The 19019-nt window shown below is 33.9% G+C and overlaps 1 protein-coding gene across 1 annotated transcript in view; it reads left to right on the forward strand.

The window, feature by feature from the left end:
- SLC38A4 (solute carrier family 38 member 4) overlaps window positions 1-19019 on the forward strand; it is a 61376-nt gene that overhangs the window by 2768 nt on the left and 39589 nt on the right. The gene's annotated exons all lie outside the window — the stretch shown is intronic.

Genomic DNA, 19019 nt, shown 5'->3' on the forward strand with positions numbered 1-19019 from the left:
TGAACACTTCTCTGTAAGTCACAAGACCAAACAAAAGACCCACTGAATTTCGCATACCGCTCTTATACTGTTTACTTATTTGACTAATGACGACAGTCATTAGGAAGGTGTGATAAGAAATGTAAATATATTGACTATGATGCTCAACATTGCAGGCATTGTTTTTTACAGGGTGATGGGAGGGTTGTTTTCTGATTTTTTAAAGCTTTTTCTTTAAAGGGAAGTAATGCAGTTTTTGAAAGAAAAGTAAAATAGAAATGCCTTATGTGCATTGTATAATTACTTTTAAACTATATGTTAAACTGGGTATGTTGCATAATTACTTTAAAACTATTTCATAATATTATCATGGTATCCACATTGAAGAATTAAACCAAATATAATGCTTTCCATTATTCTTTATACCAAAATTCCTTAAAGTTTAAACTTCTTAATCTGGTAGTCAAGATCAACATCAGCCAAACTCTATACAAACATTCTATTTTAGCTGAAGTAGACTCTTGTTTGTTGTTTCCAAGGTCAAACTTCTGATCCCATGTCCCCTGCCTGGAATCCACTCTTCTGTCTCTGAAGTCACACCATTCTTCCTATACAAAACCTACTCTATTTGCCTCAGCTCTCCAGTTCAGTTCCATGTGTCTTGGAGACAGGGATCCTATCTTATGAATCATGTTCAACATAAAGTAGGTGCCCAGTGATGATGGACTGTCTTAGGAGCTGGGCTGAGAAGTTAGACAGTGGGTTGTGAGTTTTGGCTCAGCTATCATGCCAGGACCTTATTAGCTTTGGTCTTTGAGTAAGTTGTCTCTCAACCCTAATTGCTGTCATAAGAAGGGGTTGGGTCCCTTTATGCCTATCAACTAGGAAGAGAGAATCTCCAGTTGCCCACCCACTGAGATAGAAACAAATAGAAGGAGTCTTCCCATCTTAGGTCTCATAAAAATATGTATGTTTGGCACAGATTTTATTTTTGGTAAGAGATTCTAGCTTTATTCTATTCCTGTGACTGTATCTTAAATAATTACCCTTTGTTAAGTGATTGGAACCCTATGTGTACGTGTGTGTCAAAATAACACCCTCCCAAAGATGTCAAAAAAAGTAATTAAGGGGTGTGGTGCATATATGCACATTTCATATGCATACATTTCATGATCTTACATGTAGAAGAATCCTAAAGACCCCACAATAAACTCTTGAATCTGGTAAGCAAATTCAGTAAAGTTGCAGGATACAAAATCAACATACAAAATCAGTTAGATTTCTATATGTTGACAATGAACTATTCTGAAAGGAAATTAACAAAACAATCACGTTTATAGTAACATCAAAAAGAATAAAATACTTAGGAATGAACGTAATTAAAGAGGTAAAAGTCCTATGTACTGAAAACTATAAAAGGTCAATGAAAGAAATTAAAGCAGAAAATAAATGGAAACACATCTTGGGTTAATGGAATGGAAGACTTAACATTGTTAAAATGCCCATACTATCCACAGTGAGCTACAAATTCGATGCTGTCCTCATCAAAATCCCAATGGCAATTTTTACAGAAATAGGAAAAATAATCATAAAATTTATACGGAACCATGAAAGACTCAAAATAGCCAAAGTGATTTTATTAAAGAACAAAGCTGGAGCCATCATACTTCCTGATTTCAAAATATATTACAAAACTATAGTAACTGAAAAAATATGGTACCAAAAAACAAACAAGACAACAAAAGCTGTATGGTATTGGCATAAAGAGAGTGATAGATCAATAGAATGGCATAGAGAGCCCAGAAGTAAGCCCACACATATATGGCCAACTGATCTTCAACAAGGGTCCCAAGAACACTCAATAGGGAAAAGATAGCCTCTTCAACAAATGGTGTTGGGAAAACTGTATATCCACATGCAAAAGAATGAAATTGGACCTTTATCTTACATCATAAACAAACAACAAAAAACTAAAAATGGATTAAAAACTTGAATGTAAGACTTGAAACTGTAAAACTCCTAGGATAAAACATAGGGAAAAACTTTTTAACATTGGTCTTAGCAGTGATTTATTGGATATGACACCAAAAGCACAGGCAAAAAAGCAAAAATAGACACGCAGTACTACATCAAACTAAAAGGCTTCTGCACAGCGAAGGAAATAATCAATAGAATGAAAAGGCAACCTATGGAATGGGAGAAAGTATTTGCAAACCATGTATCTGATGAAATTAATATCCAAAATATATAAGGAACACCTACATAACAAATAACATGATTTAAAAAAGGATCGAAGGACTTGAATAGACATTTATTCAAAAAGACATACGAATGGCCAACAGGTATATGAAAAGATGCTCAACATCAGTAATCATCAGGACATGCAAATTAAAATCACAATGAAATATCACCACACACACATTAGGATGGCTATTATCAAAAACACAAAAGATAACAAATGTTAGCAAACATATGGAGAAAAGGGAACTCTTGTACACTGTTGGTGCGGATATAAATTAGTACAGGCAATATGGAAAACAGCATGGAGGTTCCTAAAAAATTAAAAATAGAACCACTATATGATCCTACAATTCCGCTTTCTGGGTATATATCCAAAAGAATTGAAATCAAAATCTCAGAGCGATACCTGCACTCCTATGTTCATTGCTGCGCTATTCACAATAGCCAAGTTATGGAAACAACCCAAATGTCCATGGACAGATGAATAGATAAAGAAAACGTGGTGTATTTACATAAAATGAAATATTACCCAGCCTTGATAAAGAAGGAAATCCTGCTATTTGTGACAACATGGATGAACCTGGAGAACAATATGCTAAGTGAAATAAGCCAGTCACAGAAGGACAAATCCTGCATGACTCCGATTATATGAAGTAGCTAGAGTAGTCAAACTCAGAAGCAGAGAATAGAATGGTGGTTACCAGGGGCTGGAAGAAGTGGGGAATGGAGAGTTGCTCTTAAATTGGCACAAAGTTTTAGTTATGCAAGATGAGTTAGTTCTAGAGATCTTCTGTATAGCATAATGCCTATCGTTAGGCACGAAAGTGTTGTTAATAGGGTAGATTTCATGTTAAGTGTTCTTATCACAAACAAAACTAAACAAAAGGACACAAAGAAACTTTTGAAGGTGATGGATATATCTATTACATTGACCATGGTGACAGTTTCACAAGTGTATAGACATGTCCAAACTCATCGTTGTATACATTAAGTATGTGTAATTTGTTGTATATCAGTCATACCTCAATAAAGCTGTTAAAACAACACAGTGAGGCCCACTTTAAAATCAAAATTTTGTTGCACATAATTTAACTTTTCAATGTTTCAGAGTGCCTCGGAGTCATCATTATAAATTTCATCTATAATGGCACAACTCAAGAGTGCTAGTTAATTAATACTTCTGGTTGACTGAAAGAATTTGTAGTATCTTCTTTCTTCTTTCAAACTTTCGAGGGAACTATCAAGAAAACTATGTGTAGTAGTTCCAAACTAGGAAATTTAAACAAATCTTTTCAATTGGGAAATTTTTCAACATTCCCAAGTACAGAGAATAGTGTACTGAATCTCCAGCTTCACTTGGTTTCAACAATAATCAATACTTGTCTGTTGTAGTTTATCTATACTCACATCTTTTCTCCTCTGCTACCCCACCACAATCATTACTAAATTATTTCCAAGACGATCTAAGTCATCATATAATCTGATCCATGAATGATCACTATGTATCTCAAAAAGAAAAGAACTCTTTAAGAATAACTAAAATATCATCACATCTTAAATATAACCAACATTTATTTTCTTATTTTAACTTTTAATTGGTATTTAATAATTGGTACAGAATGATATATTGATACATATATATAATGTGTAATGATCAAATCTGGGTAATTAGCATATTCATCAAACCAACATTTTCTTAATATTATCAATTATTCATGCGGTGTTCATTTATTTCTCATATTCTCTCTCTCTCTCTCCGCCTCCCTCCCCTTAGTTAGTTTGAATCAGAATCCAAACAGGGTTCTCACTCTCATTGGTTGATAAGTCTTTTAAGTCTCTTTCAGTCCTCAGAGTTAATAACTTCTCATGTCTTTTTTCCACATCTTACGATTTATTTGATGATGAAATCTAGTTGTCTTACAGAATTACCCATATTCTGAATTGTGTTGATTTACATGACTTTTAAAATGTCATTCTCAAACTCCAAAATTCTGCCTTCTTCAATCTAACCCTCATAAAATTGATTCCCTTTTTTTTTTAATTGCAAATTGTCATTTCTTCTTCTGTTGCCCTGAGGATCCTCCAGGGTATATGTTGCCTAATTTTGATCAATTCCACTTTAATACCCATGATTTACCTAACATTTCTTCCTGAAAGAACTCAGCCTGTCTGAAGTGTCCTTTCAATCAAGTTTCAAAATGTACTGGTCTACTCACCCAGAGGCACTTGCTCAACTTTCTGTAAGATTGCAAGATATAACCAGTAAACACGAAGTGTTGTTTTGATTTTTAAAATTGTCCCACATGGCTACATTTTAAAAGTATTTTTCTATTACTGATATACATAGAAATATTTATTATGCAATTATGTATCTGGGATTTACCTTAAAATAATGGGAGAGGGGGCACAGTGGTTTAGATGCAATGATTGGCCACGGTTGATATTGGATAATGCCAGCTGAGGGTTCCTTATATTATTCCATCTACTTATGTTTAAATTTAAGTTTTTTCATAATAAAGAAGTAAAAATGAGTTGTACTATATTACCAAAACTAAGTAATCAGGCCTTTAATTTTGGGGTCTAGATTATAATACTTTTGCCAAGGATCATGAAAAATCATGTTTAAGGAACAATTTACTTGCTTTTCTCATTCTGCAAATCTGATTTAGCTAAAATAATCAGCATATAAATAATATTTAAATAAAATAGGGAACTGGTTTGGAATGAATGAAAATATGACTCATATAGAGGTGGTTCATAGGTTTTGTCTAAGCTGCTTCTCTTAAGACTCTAGTGTGGCAGAACTCACTGACATGCCCCTGTAACCTACCAATAGTTTACAGAATACTCCCAGAAGATGAGTGACAGCAAGACACAAACCATTGGATTATCTCATAAGAAACAAATGCTAGCATGGATTATGAAGGTCACACTTACATGCTCTCCCTACTACAATGACAGATGAACATGCAGGTCTTATTTTCCCAAGACGAAAGTCAAAAGTAAACTTTTACAAAAATCTGTCATCTTCTCACTTTTGTATTATTTCTCTTTATTCTATTCAACTCTTGAAAAAATAAGCAAATTTAACTTTATGTTTACTCGATTCACCTATACTAGAAAATATTTTTAAAGAACATATAACCTTTATTAATAATAATTTTCTATTACTTTATTAGTATATCTAAGTAATTTTACTAATAGGAATTAATTTTAACTGCAGTCAGCTATGCAAAAATCATAGTATGAATTTGCTTCAATGTATCTTTTAGGAAGTTGCATGAATTTAACATCACATATGCAAATCCCAGTCAGTCTGATTAAGAATAATTAAGAGAAAAAGAGTAAGACCCAGGGGCTCACTGATAGAAAGGGAATATAAATGGAAGCACAGTGAGAGGAGATCCTTTTGTCTAGAGGCTTAGAAGACATAAGAGGCTCCTGGGGCTTCAGGTAAGGCCTTAGAAATGGGTTTTGGTTTGAGGGGAGGGAGCAACAATAAGTGCAAGAAGGGTTGGCAATTTGTACCTTGTGATATCGTTTTCGTGCACCAGGTTAAAAATCTCTGCTTTGAGAGGCAGAGGAACAAGCTTGAGAAATATCTACTCATCTAGACCTAGTAGGTCAATTAAAGTTATCAGAAGTTTCTCCCTGTCAAGCATCTAAGTGAGTCCTGTTCCTGAACCAACACTGGGAGTTAGCAAGCAGGAGACAATTCCTCTAATCCATAAAATCAAAAAGGCATTGGATGTCTTGATAGAAAAAGGCCAAACATTTCCCCTGGTATGTGTTTATCTACAACAAAGTCGTATGAGTTTGCTGCTGTTGGAACTCTTGTACAGAACCACTCTAGAAACTTTTTTAGTGAGCAAAAGGTGGGAACTCAAAATTTAATTGTATTTATTATTGCCACTTAAAACTATGTAAAAATATCATTGGTGATTTTTTTTTTACTTTTATTTGTGTGAAAATGTTTTACAGATATACACAAGCCTGGCCCCAACTGCATAAACCATAGCTTCCCCTTAAGCTATTAAGCTACTCAACCTGAAATTTTCCGGTCATGGACTTTTCAGGAATTTGATTCCCTCAACTGGGTAAGAGGTTATTCTATGCCAAGATCTCCCAACACCTCTGAGCTGTTACTTCCTACATAGTTACTTTCTGAATTTTTCATCAGAATTGAAACTAAAAGCCTATTTGGTGCCCCTTTGTAATTCTCTCAGTAAGACTAATATATATGCATATATTTCTGAGTTTGTACCATTATAAATATTTTGTTTTGCAAAAAAACTTAGAAAACCGTTCAGTAGCCATGTGAATACATTTTTTATTACTCCTTTATTCTCCACTAGAATTAACTGAGCAAAAATAAATGAGTGCACACCTTCTAAATAGGGAAAATGGGGAAACAGTCAAGTGTGGTAGGCTTCAAATTCCCTATAAGGTTTAGGCCGAAAGAAGGCCTAATCAACTGCTCATATTTTTATTTCTATAGAAGTTGAAGCAACGTTTTATGCATATACTTTAGAAATAGGTATAGAATGTTTTTTGTCTGTTTTTTAAAGTTTTTTGAGGTTCACTTTTCACAAATTATACTTCAGACATACAGAAAGTGTCAGGCAAAAGAAAATAAAGACATTATATTTATGTATTATGCTTTTTCTAGTGACAGTCATGACCCAAAATTCTTACATGTATGGTTTTGTGTTTTTTGCCAGAGTCAATATTATGCATCCAAATATTACCCTTTAAGATTCCTTTTGTAAAGTAATAATAATAAGTAACTTAGAAATTTTGTAAGGGTTTAGAAGTATTCTATGGTCTCATATTAAAATATTGCTGCTATACATATTTCCATTTTGCAGAATATCTCATTGGTACCTATCACTAACATATTTTTGTATGTTTCTTTAAAAGAAAAAGTTTTCTTTATCTTAGAAACACATATACTCTTTGTGTTGCAGACATTGCTATGGCAAGTCCATATATTTTATTAAATGTCAGACTACAGTTAACAGATGTTGCAGCAGTGCTGGAGGAATTAAGACCATGTCAGCATTTCTCTTTAAATATATATTTTTTCAGGGCTTTCTATGTATGAAACGTTAACTCCTTAACAAGTTAACACAAGACAAGGAATGCTAATGCCCAAGTGGCTGGATATTTTAAGGGACCTACTAAAGAAAGCCATCTCTCCTGGGGACCTGTTAATATTATTAATAACAAAAGTTGGGAACCATTCCTGAAATGTTTGCCTGGAGGCCTACGAATTAAATTTGTCATCTGATTTTTAGCCAAGAAAACAGAATTAAATTTTTGAATTGGAGTTTAGTTATTTAATATTTGATCGTTGTTCTGAATTCAAAATAATCTACTGCTTATGAATAGATTTCCTTAAAATATTGTGTGCCTAGGCTATTTTATGGAGTCCACTGATTTAAAAATATACAGCCAACAACAACAGCAACTAATATTTATTTAGCTCTTACTCTATCCCAGGCCATGTTCTAAGGTTGTAAATTATCTCATTGAAGAAAAGTAAATAAACTAGACACATGCCTTCTTTACTAAGTTACTGCTCTGTGCAAAAATAAAAAAGGAAGAAAGGGAAGGATGGCAGAGAGGAAGGGAGGAGTTGAATAACAAGCAAAAAGTGGTCTTAATTTACCAGTCTACTCAAGAGATAAAAGGAAGGCCATCTCAATATGATTCATATTCTCAATCTCTCTCTCTCTCTCTCTCTCTGTGTGTGTGTATATATATCCTTTAGCCATTTATAATCCTTGAAAAGTCATTTTGCCCAAAAATCTAGTTAATACAGTATACTATCTCATATACATCTTCTATTCAATTATTCTCAAATAATTTTAGCAGCCATAACATAGAATAACTGTGATTACATGAGATAATGCAAAGCTTTGGAAGAAAATTGTTTTTTAAGCATTTTAGGTGAAAACTCATGCCACAAAGCCATGGTACGTGATCTATTTCTGCACACTGAAATGAATAAAACTCCTCATTTCTAAATCTCAAAGAATGAGTGAAACTGGACCTAATAAAGTATTTGACACCACAGCCTTTTAGTCTTCAACTCAAATTCTAAGCAATCTTAACCAGGTTAACCTCAAATTAATGAGAAGTAGCATGTATGCATGCTTGCAAGACTGCCTTGAATTTAAGAGATGTAAAGATGGGAGATTCCCATGTATCTTGTCCAAGACAAGCATGTTGTCTTGTTTGATCAAGAAACTGCCTCAAAGAGAGCCAGTCATCCATTCTTGCTGCCAGCTAATCCGTGCACTGATTCATAATGATTAAAAACGTCTTATATTTGATTCTACTGAATGTGATTAGACCAAAACTGTGTGGCTGTTTTGGCAATTAGTACTAAAATGCTCAGCAACATCAAATGGTACAGTGTAAGTGAAATGTAGGTCACTTACTTTAGCATTTGGAAAGTGTGTCGTGGTACATCTTTGGGTCTTCATGTTTTATCAATCTCACAAAAAAGATTAACCCAAAGCAAAGCCAACCAACCCCCCAAATCTGCCAGTACACTTGCATGTTTAAACACTGGCGCTGATGACAGGTTCAGGGATAAATATGTACCATGGGGCTGTTCAGCTTCACAGGTTGGTTAATATTAAACAAACACATATTGCAAACTGTGCCTTGTTATGAGGTTGTTTTCTGAGATTCCAGGGGTCAGGGTCAAATCCTAACATTTTTCACCTTTTCCCCAGTGCCAACCAATAGTATAACAAGTGAAATAATAGTCTAATACACAGTAACAATACACTTTCAAAGCAAAAAGTGTTGAAGCTAATTTAATTCTATAATCTATTTTGCTAATGTTATTTCACTTTTATAAAAAAGAACAATAGAAATACCTTGTATGTTTATAATGCTGTATATCCAATACCTCATTTAACCCTCACTATAACCTTGTCTAAGTTTTCATTAGACCCAGTATTAAAGAGAAAACTGAGTTCTGGAATATTTGCATGACTTTACTTATTCAAAAAAGACTTATTAAATAGGTATCATATTAGGTATTGAAGTCGGAGACAATTCTTTAAATATGCATGTATAACAAATGCTCACAAATGTTCACTATGTGCCAGATGCTCTTCTCAATGCTCTACAAATATTAACTTACTTAATCCTCATAACAGCACTGTGAGGTAGGCACTATTATTATCTCCTTTTTGTAGATGCGGAAACTGAGGCACAGAAATGGCAAATAACTTGCCCAAAGTCAGACAGGATAAAAGACAGAAGTTGGATTTAAGTCTAAGCAGTGGAGCTCCAGAATCTACTATTTGACTCTGTGCTGTGCTGAATAAGACACAGTGTCTGTGTTTGAAGACTTCAGAGTCTAGAAGGGCAGGCATGTAAACAAATATGTTACAGTGCAACCCTTAAGCTCAACAGTGAGGCTTGCAAGAGGCACAGACAGCACGAAGGAGGAAGGGGTTAACTTGACTTATCTAAGGTCTCTCAGCTCCTAGGCAGCAGAGTGGGGATTGGATCCGAATCCTTGAGTTTGAACTCCAGAGTCAATGTGTTCTCCATTTCACTGGGCAGATCCATATTTGAGAAAAAGAGTTCGGAATTACAGCGAGAAAACAATAACGAACTTAGAGGAACATAGCATCTGAACACAGGATGAAAGCTGAGCTCATTTGAACAGACAATAAAGGACTGTGCTTTGTAATAAACATAAATACAGACATAGATATAGGTATGCAGATCTCTTTGTTTATATAACATATAATTAATAAATTAATGTACATATGTATATGTCAACAGAACTCTTGTGAATATCAGCTCAGCTGTAACGCTCCCAGGTTATCTTAAGGCTTATGGTCAGTCAGAATAAAACAGGGCCAATGTGAGGAAGCAGAAGGAAAGCCAAAAGACATAGAGACACTGATGTCAACCATTCTGGGTGCATAATAGATATTCAAAGATTACTCACTGATGGAATAATTGGTTAATTGACTAATTCATTAAAAACAGGAAAGGGAATTAAAAAAATACTAAAGACAGCTCATTCCAACTCACATTTGGTGAAAATTTTGCTGAGGAGAATTAGTGCAATTGAAACATTCAGAATTGAGATTTCATATCGACATGTCAGAATTTTATGCCCAACATTTCTTTCGGATGACCACTTTGATATTTCTCTGACCCCTTTTTAAGTGTAATTACTACTTATTGACATTGTTAAGGTTTTTAATCCAAACAATGGCAAAAAAGAGTTCCACAGGGAGAAAGAAATTTGACTAGCTTGAACTCCAGTCATGTTTATAGTTTATTTTAGGTTTGTAAAATTCCTTGCTTTAATTTACTAAAATAAAAGAATGTGTACATTTTTTCTGCTGCCACCAATAGTTCTGTAGTCACCCTAGGAACTATATACTATTTTATAAATGAGAAAAAAGCTCATACAGTTTGCCAAGTTGTTGATAGCACAGCTAGTAATTAATGGAGTCAGAATTAGAACCCAGATCTTCTGAATCAAAGTCCAGCACTGAGTGTTGGCATAACAGAAGAGAACATGTTCAGACATTCAGATCAATAGGGTTTCAGAAGACTTCTCATGTAGATAAAAAGGGATGAACAGACAGTTTCAAGACAAAAACAGTGAAGCTCCTCTCAGGATTCCTCAGAAAAAGCTAATGCTAAAAGTCTTAAGCAAACATCAAAGGAAATGCCATCAGCCTTTAATTTAAAGAGAAAGAAAAGATGCAAGCAAAACTATTTAAGTCAATATGATTGTCTTATTCACATGTAAAAATCAGATTACCCACCCAAATAAGCACATATCAGTCTTTCAACTGTTACTTGTAACACTATACTAGACCCTATTAAGAACTAATTAAGGAATATAAATGCTTGCAAATTAAGATATTAATTAATATTACTGGAAAATTGCTCATATATAATTAACTTAAGCATTGATCTTCACTTAGGTGGATTTTAAAATAATTAACACAAGTTGAAATATGTTGAAATTTAGAGTCTAACTTAAAAAATCAACTTCAAATATCTAGGAAGAAAGAGTCAGGATTTCTATAGTTAAATATTCAACTCCTGTAAGACTTGCAATTAGCTTTTTTTTGACATAGTTTACATCATTTGAAGCAAAATACTTCATGAACCTAAGCTTTTCTGTTCTTAGCCTAATACAATAATCCTGATGGTCCAAACACAAAGCAGAGGACCAGGTCCACATAAACACTCTCTCTAGGGATGCAATGTAAGAAGGATTGCCTCATGCTACCCAGGTGGTTTTTACTGTTTGCAGTAACCTTTATTATCACAATTTCTAACAAAACACATTTTCTTCATGTATCTGAAATCTCAAGCTCTATGTGGAACTGCTGAGCTGGACTTTTTTAATGAACTCATATGAATTAAACATAACAAAGAAAAGACATGGTATCCACAGCCCTCTGTGATCCCTGCACTGACCTTTCCAGTGGTGTTTTCCATTCTTTCAGAAACACCCAGCTGCCAGTAACTGCTTCTTGCCTCCTTGCCTTTGCTTGTGCCATCTGCTCTGCCTGCAGTCTGCTCCCCATCGCATTTCTCCTGCCAACTTCTATTTGTTCTTTCAGCTTTAGCCCAGCTGTTACTTCCTCCAGTAGCTTCTCTGCCCCTTTCAAACTGAGTTGGGTGCCACACTTCTCCTGCCCCTGAGATGTCATGGGCATTTTGTGCATCCTGTTACATCATCATGAACTACATAAGCAATGAATTCACTTGAAAGACTAGGTCTTGAGAGGAGAGATTGGGTCTTTTATTTTTTAATTGTCTCTTTTTGCCTTAGCCCTTAGCATAAAATCTGGCACATGTAGGTGTTCAGTAATATTTGTTGAATGAATGAGATGATTCTTTATTCTGCCATAATAGAAACTGATTATCTCACAGCATTGTAAAAAATATTATATGCCCATTTTTCTCAACAATATTCTGAGATCTATTTAGAATATCTCTTGCAGATGGGGAAAAAACAATCATTTTTTTCCTATTCTTTCAGAACAAACCGGAGATGTATAATTTTATCTAGATTCTAAATAGCTCATAAATGCCCATTCAGAATCAAAGATTTTTTAAGGGAGTTGTTTGCTGGTTAAGTACCCCAAACTAGAGATTTAGCTAGTGGCTAATGCCCAGGATTTGATTAACAATTGTTGAAAAACCTAAGATAGGAACTCTTTGTTTTGTTGCTTTTGTTTCTAATTATGTTTATTCTTTTTTGATAATAAAAGTAATCTGTATTTTTTAAAGGTTAGCCGGCAAATATAAATTAAATAAAATAGACACTATCTATATTTCCACATTCTGGAAATAACCACGATTAACATTTTGATATACATGATTTCTCTTTGCATATATTTTTATATGTTGTGTATATAATTTTTATTTTATTTTATTTATTTATTTTTTATATTATACTTTAAGTTCTGGGGTACATGTGGAGAATGTGCAGTTTTGTTACATAGGTATACACATGCCATGATGGTTTGCTGCACCCATCAACCTGTCACCTACATTAGGTATTTCTCCTAATGTAATTATCCCTCCCCTAGCCCCCTACCCACCGACAGCCCCGGTGTGTGATGTTCCCCTCCCTATGCCCATGTCTTCTCATTGTTCAACTCCCACTTATGAGTGAGAACAACATAATCTTTGAAACAACATAGGGACCTTATTATTATTAGATTTTCTATCTCACCATTTATAACTTATTTTAATTATAATTGCCCTATGTCCTTATTTTCTTGAACACAGCATTTGTAATTACTGCTTAATACTGAAGTAAGGTAGCTCTCTCTAAAGCAACTAATGGGTCCTTGCATATAGCATGAATATTTACCATTTCACAATTGGCTCTGAGGATAAGAAGGAACATTTTAATATATAGCAGGACCCATCAACTGAATAATTATTAGAATGTCTCTTGCTGCAACCTCATACATAAATAAGTTTTAAAGAAAGATTTTGAATGCACAAATTGAATCAGTGCCTTTAATAAAGATTTTCATTCATTCAGTGTTTATATAGTACCTATTATGCGCGAGGCATAGTCTAATATTAATCAAGGTAAACAAAAAAGGAGATTACTTATAATTACTGCAAATCGGCCATCTAAACATACTTGAATCCATCCCCAGACCTAAATATACCATCTGTCCAAAGTCTGCCCTCTGCTGCTGTCCCACCAAATGAAGTCAAAACATTTACTTTTCTGAATAGAAATTGCATTCTATTCTGAATTTATTTTTCCTATATTTAAAGAAAGACTGGTGCTACCAATTTTATACCCAGCCTTCCAAGAATTATAATTCCTAACTAAAGCAACCATAAAGTACAGAAAGCTCAGTTAATGTCCCATGCTGGGCACTGCAAACTCTTGAGGTGAAGAATGGGTGCATTAGGCAACAAGTGTCCCTGTGAAGGGCTCTGACTACACCATGGCCCTACCTGGGAGTTGCTTGGAGTCCAGCAGTAGAAATAAGCTTTTCAGGCAGAAGCCTGCCCTCTTCTCTACTGAGGAGACCTGACTCGGAAATCCTCCCGAGTTCATTAAAAAGTGAATGAGGAAATGTCAATGACACTATTATTTCTCTCTCTCTGCTCAGATTCCTTTGAAAGACATTTTCTAGTGAACATGCATTTCTTATTTCTAACATTCTGGATAGGATAGTAAAAAGGCCAGCCTGAACATATCTTTAGTTAGTAGGGATCCTGATTCTTTGAAGCATATGTTAGCATTATCACCATTTAGGAGGGCCCACTTGCTTTTAAAGTCTATCCACACAGCATATTGGGTCACAGCTTAAACTACCGAAAGTCCAAATTTAAGCAAGATGATAACAGGTTTACAAAGTCCAATCACTAATGAAATTACAAAATCAAAATGCATCAGAATTGTTCCGGTAGGGACAGGCAGGAGTATGAAAGAGAGTCATGGAAATTAATATGCTGTGATCTAAGAAGAATGTAATTTTTTAAACTATCAATTGCTATGAACTAGAGAGTCAACCCAGCCCAGCACTGCCATAATATGTATTCTGTATGAAGAACTTACGTTAACAAGGTGAGTCAGTTTTCAGGAAGTATTGTTATACTTATTATAATTATACATCTCTTAGCAGTGCTGTTTTCTGAAGCAGGCATTTTAAAGGCTAGAAATTATTCTTTAAAGCAAGCTCCTAAAAGTTCTAATTTAACATTTAGAATTTCAGTACATTATTTAAGTTGTAATCACCCATAAGTCCTATAGACCTTGTTACATTTCATTTCTGCTTAGGTGGAAGCCTGAAATGAACTTGTGATACTTTTCATTGCATCATTTCAGTGTGGGATCAATAAATGAAATGGACCAGAAGGATCTTTTTCAAAGGTGAAAGGCAGAGGCAAAATATAGACATCACGGGCTGTTGTCTAACCAGATTTTTTTTTTAATTTAATTTTCTTGTTTTGTCAGCTGAGGCTAAAAGCAATTTTCTATTTAGGTCTGTGGCAAAGTCAATAAATTTGTCAACCTGAACCAAACTTGTTTGCTAATTTTGCAACATAGTAGTTGACTATTCAAACATTTCCAGAATGCTCCATTATATAACTGTAAAGGTGGTTTAGGTTGGGTTGAAGAGAGGGGCGTGCGATCAGCTAAGCAATTTCCTCAAAACTTGTGGGTCATTGCATTTCACTTGGCGGGGTTTCTTAGAATGGAAAATCAGAGCCTCTCCCAGGGGCCTGGGCTGAAAGCTCTTTGGGGCTTCATATTTGGGAGGGTCGCAAATTTAGATTTTTTGAAGGTATCATCAAATGATCCTAATCATGTAGTCATTTGTATTGTATGTGTGTTAAGATGTTGTTTTGTTAAATAGAAATGTTTAAAATGCACTACATTTTAGTAATCCCATTTTGGATTAAAACAATGTAAAGATATATATGTATATTTGGTGTCTTAAAAAAAATAGAAGTGGCTCAAGCTTCCACGGAAATCTGAGAGGCTTTGCCAAAGCAAATTAGAAAATTATTAATCTTTACTTCTTTGTTTGCAATTAATTTTATATGTGGCTATGGGGGGGTAACATTTAATTATCTCTTCTTTTATTTCCAATTTTTTATTTTGTAAGTTGAGGTTAATAATTACAGAACCATGTAAAGAGATGCCTATAGTGTACCTAAGTTTTCATTACTTTACAAGTGATACAAATAATATGACAGCTCAGGTATAGAAGTGCTTGACTCCCCTTTATCATGGCAGAGAATTCTGCTATTTGAATAATTTAGGAAGATTTCGGTAACGTTTTTCTATGGATTTTCTCTATTTTTCTTTTTTGCAAGTATCTATATTAAAAGAGAAATAAAATGAAGAATCTGAAGTGCCAAAACAATGGCATCAAAAAAGATCACAAATTCTCTTTAACACTGTAAGTCTGAAAACCAAAAGGCAGACAGAAATCTATATTAAAAAGAAGTAATCAAAATATTGTTTCTTTCTGCAGTCCTGCTAGTATTTTCCACTTTTTAGGAAAGACCTGGGAGGTCAGATAGACATTTACCTATGATGTGATAAAAAAAATCAATTAGATTTTGAGTTTATGAATCTACGGTAAAAGGTAACTTCTTGGAGAATAAGGCATCATAAATACAATGTTGTATAGAAAAGTTAAAAAGAAATGGAAGCAAGAAAAAAGGGAGATGACCTAAAGGGAAATTGAAGTGAGAGCAAAGAAAAGGAATGACTACAGAAACAAAGGCATTACAAAAGTATTTAAAAATACGTAATTTGTTTCTTAGTCATTACCGTTTCTAAATATCTTCTTCCAATTTGGCTACAATCAAATTTTATTTTCAAATATTATTTTGTCCTATGACTAACATTAGAAATTTAGGTATAGTCATGATGAGAACAACAGTTTTATCTCTCCCAGTGTCATTGCAAAATACCATGATGGTCTAAGATTTTTTTTTTAATTGTTGACTAATTTTAACTTGATCCCGCTGGAACTTTCTCTTTAAGGTCATTGTTGGAGGTAGAAATTTTAAACCATATAATCAATGATTTTAAATATGTATAAGAAAATTTCTTATTCAATGTACAGGTATAATCTGAATCACTGTATTTTAAGCCAACATTCTTGTATTTTCAATAGATAACATTACATTGGGATGTACATTCTAAGACCTTCTCTATACTATTTGAAGGTGATAGTCATAGATTGATGAAACGGGTGTTGAAATGGATGAATTATCACCATACATTCTCTTTCTCTATGTAAGGAAAATGAAGATTTTATTGCTAGTTCTTGTTTTTTCATAAAATGATCACTTAAAATTCATAGCATTGTGAGCTAGTGAAAGTGATAAAAAGAAATAGGAATACAAGAAAAAGAGTCAAATTACCATTGGTTCCAATTTAAATTTTGTCCATCTACCTTTCCTTCTGCCATTATTCTCAGATAGGCAAACATCACCAAACCCAAACTATCAGTCAACCTTCCTACTGGCCGCCTTGCACCCACCTCCACCTCCACCAGCACCTCCACACCATCATCTCCCCTACATTTTTACTATGCTGATTTTCTTACTTTCTTCAGAAGTTTTCAAAAGATCTTCATCACTAAAAATCTGAGTTCCCTAGACTTAACACCTTTTGCAGTCTGTACTATTCCATTCTGTTATCCTATTCTGCTCCAGAAGGTCTCTACTGGAGCCAGAATGATTCTCACTGTTGCCAGAATATACTTCTGGCATTTTAATTTTTAGCTTTTAATTTTAATCCAACATGCTAATTTACTGTAACTATTTAGTATACTTGAAGATCAGAATTACAAGGGTATTTTTCATCTAGGATGTCTTTCCTTTTCCTCTCCACCTACTAGAATCTCACATGGACTTTTAATAGCTGGCTCAAGGTCTGTGGGCTCTCTGAAATCTTGAATGTCCTCAGTCCCTAGGGACTCCTTATTTCCTGGAGTCCTGGAGCATGCTGTGCAGTTCTGCTGACACTAATTAGGTTCTAGTCTGGGAAGCCAAGTCTCCCTTTATGTGGATGTATCTTACCCCCAGCCCCTACCCCTATAGACACACAGACCAAATCTCATATATCTATACATGGTGGCACATATTTTAATTTCTTATGTGAAGGTCAAGTTAAAGTGTTTGTCATCTCATTCCCAGACTTGCTCCATTATTCACTACTTATCTATTTTTCATTTTATTCATTTTTAAGGTCTGCCCATATTCTGATGATTAGCTCTTTCTACTATGGTACATGAAACAAGCATGAGCCTAACTGAATGTTGCATGTGCCATGCATTAAAATTCAAAACAGCACAAGTCTATTAGCAAATGCGCATGAGATTACATTGTGGTATGATTTTAATAAATATTCAGAACATTAAATTATAATGATTAAGTCTGTGTTTTGCTTATGAAAGAAAAGTTATCGTGAGTTTTGTTGAGAGCAGACCATATATTTCTTCATTAATTTTGGCCACATCTGAAAATGTCAAATGATCTAGGGAAAAAAATAGTCAAACGATGAACCAGATACTTAATTGTTTTAATTTATTAACTTTTGCCAAATTAGTTTTCATGTGTATATATCTGATTTTTAAGTCAGTGTTAGAAAAGTTTTGTAATAAGAATTTTGCTATGTAGAGTAGGTTTAAAAGAAACATGATTAAACTCTTCAATAGAAGTCTCTTATGTGTGCTTTTAATTTTTATCCAATGCTAATTTACTATAATTATTTACTATACTTGAAGATCAGAATTACAACAAAGCCAAAGCTTACGATTTTAGGAAGAGTAAAACTTTAACGATCTATACATTTATCTCCACCCTATTTTAAATGATATTATAATTTAATGTCAAATTAACATATTGGAGTGCATTCATTCTTGTTTGATTGACCCACTATTAAATGAAATTTTACCAGAATAGATTTGATTTTCTAACAATTATTGCAATTTTTTGCATGGTTAATCTTTTATTTATCTGGTAACTTTGCAAACAGAAAGAAATCTTAAATTGGAAACATCACTATTAAATGATGGAAATAGAAATTTTAAAAGGAATTTTTTTGAGATTTCCCTACCGTTAAAATTAGTACATTTGTTATTATCATTGTTCCCCTAGACCGCAATACTTCTCATCTGATAAAAGACAAAACTATGGGGTAACTCTAAAAAATAGACAATGAGCTAAGAGACAAGTAAAAGTAAGTTTGCCATACTATACAGTTAATAGACCAAACGGGCACATTTGGAAAGGAAAAAAAATTGTTAACCACACATTTTGTTTAATGTTTAATGTCTTGCATCGACTTAAGAATATCTTACTCGAGGAGCAATGTTTAGTTTTCTTTTATAGAAATAGGAATTGACACATCTGTTGTAATCTAGCATTGCTTCTGATTGGTTATTAGGTTGTTCATTCATGTCATAAATACTTAAAAGGCAAAGAACCCTCAATTCTTGATTCGTTTGTGATTTGTTTTTCTTGCCTCACTTTCAGAATAGTTTCTAGTTGATACATTTTAATAGCAGAATAAATAAATGATTTGCCAACATATAAAATATGGTAGAGTTAAAAACCCTACCTCTGACATGTTGAGAGCCAAGTAGATTTTTTTTAATGCAGAAAATACCTACTTAAAAATTCTTTTAAAATGCCAAACAGCCTTTTGCCTACTCAGCACACTGCCGTTGGTGTAGGAGTGGTGGCTGATATTGGCCTGTGATTTCCAACTTCATGGCATCTTG

The sequence above is a fragment of the Gorilla gorilla genome, chromosome 10 (assembly GCF_029281585.2).
Source record: "Gorilla gorilla gorilla isolate KB3781 chromosome 10, NHGRI_mGorGor1-v2.1_pri, whole genome shotgun sequence".
NCBI lineage: Eukaryota > Metazoa > Chordata > Mammalia > Primates > Hominidae > Gorilla > Gorilla gorilla.